The sequence below is a fragment of the Bombina bombina genome, chromosome 3 (genome assembly GCF_027579735.1).
Source record: "Bombina bombina isolate aBomBom1 chromosome 3, aBomBom1.pri, whole genome shotgun sequence".
Lineage (NCBI taxonomy): Eukaryota > Metazoa > Chordata > Amphibia > Anura > Bombinatoridae > Bombina > Bombina bombina.
In genome coordinates this window covers 927,856,392-927,858,599 of record NC_069501.1, presented here as the reverse complement: position 1 = coordinate 927,858,599, position 2,208 = coordinate 927,856,392, and positions in this window count along the sequence as shown.

Sequence of the window (2,208 nt, the reverse complement as noted above, 5' to 3'; positions counted from 1 at the left end):
CAAACTTCCTAGGAAGTAAATTGTATTAAAAAGTCCCCATTTAAGGCCAGTGGATCGGAGAACTGAATTATGTATCCATATAAGGTGGAGTATGGCATAGGCCATGACAACCAATAAAGGGACATAATACTCATATGCTAAATCACTTGAAACTGATGCAGTATAACTGTAAAAAGCTGACAGGAAAATATCACCTGAGCATCTCTATGTAAAAAAGTAAGATATTTTACCTCACAATCTCCTCAGCTCAGCAGAGTAAGTTCTGTGTAAAAAGTTATACTCAGCTGCTCCCAGCTGCAGGTAAACAAATTTAAAAAAATGAAGAAATGAACAGCAGCCAATCAGCATCAGCAGTGCTGAGGTCATGAACTCTTACTGTGATCTCATGAGATTTGACTTAACTCTCATGAGATTTCATAGTAAGCTTCCTTTACCTGATTGGTGAAATAATATGAGAGTACACGATGCTAGTCCCTTCAGATGTCCCAGGACAAACACACTAAAATGTTGCTTAGAAATCCTTTACAATGGGAGGTGGCTACTGAGGAACTTTTGAAGTAAAATATCTTTCTTTTTTACATAGAGATGTTCAAGTGATATTTTCTAATCAGCTTTTTACAGCTATGCTGCATCACTTTCAAGTGTTTAAACATTTGGGTATTATGGCCCTTTAACCATCTGAGTAAACTTGTAGTGATCACAAATATACAGGGAGTGCAGAATTATTAGGCAAATGAGTATTTTGACCACATCATCCTCTTTATGCATGTTGTCTTACTCCAAGCTGTATAGGCTCGAAAGCCTACTACCAATTAAGCATATTAGGTGATGTGCATCTCTGTAATGAGAAGGGGTGTGGTCTAATGACATCAACACCCTATATCAGGTGTGCATAATTATTAGGCAACTTCCTTTCCTTTGGCAAAATGGGTCAAAAGAAGGACTTGACAGGCTCAGAAAAGTCAAAAATAGTGAGATATCTTGCAGAGGGATGCAGCACTCTTAAATTGCAAAGCTTCTGAAGCGTGATCATCGAACAATCAAGCGTTTCATTCAAAATAGTCAACAGGGTCGCAAGAAGCGTGTGGAAAAACCAAGGCGCAAAATAACTGCCCATGAACTGAGAAAAGTCAAGCGTGCAGCTGCCAAGATGCCACTTGCCACCAGTTTGGCCATATTTCTGAGCTGCAACATCACTGGAGTGCCCAAAAGCACAAGGTGTGCAATACTCAGAGACATGGCCAAGGTAAGAAAGGCTGAAAGACGACCACCACTGAACAAGACACACAAGCTGAAACGTCAAGACTGGGCCAAGAAATATCTCAAGACTGATTTTTCTAAGGTTTTATGGACTGATGAAATGAGAGTGAGTCTTGATGGGCCAGATGGATGGGCCCGTGGCTGGATTGGTAAAGGGCAGAGAGCTCCAGTCTGACTCAGACGCCAGCAAGGTGGAGGTGGAGTACTGGTTTGGGCTGGTATCATCAAAGATGAGCTTGTGGGGCCTTTTCAGGTTGAGGATGGAGTCAAGCTCAACTCCCAGTCCTACTGGCAGTTTCTGGAAGACACCTTCTTCAAGCAGTGGTACAGGAAGAAGTCTGCATCCTTAAAGAAAAACATGATTTTCATGCAGGACAATGCTCCATCACACGCGTCCAAGTACTCCACAGCGTGGCTGGCAAGAAAGGGTATAAAAGAAGAAAATCTAATGACATGGCCTCCTTGTTCACCTGATCTGAACCCCATTGAGAACCTATGGTCCATCATCAAATGTGAGATTTACAAGGAGGGAAAACAGTACACCTCTCTGAACAGTGCCTGGGAGGCTGTGGTTGCTGCTGCACGCAATGTTGATGGTGAACAGATCAAAACACTGACAGAATCCATGGATGGCAGGCTTTTGAGTGTCCTTGCAAAAAAAGGTGGCTATATTGGTCACTGATTTGTTTTTGTTTTGTATTTGAATGTCAGAAATGTATATTTGTGAATGTTGAGATGTTATATTGGTTTCACTGGTAAAAATAAATAATTGGAATGGGTATATATTTGTTTTTTGTTAAGTTGCCTAATAATTATGCACAGTAATAGTCACCTGCACACACAGATATCCCCCTAAAATAGCTATAACTAAAAACAAACTAAAAACTACTTCCAAAACTATTCAGCTTTGATATTAATTAGTTTTTTGGGTTCATTGAGAACATGGTT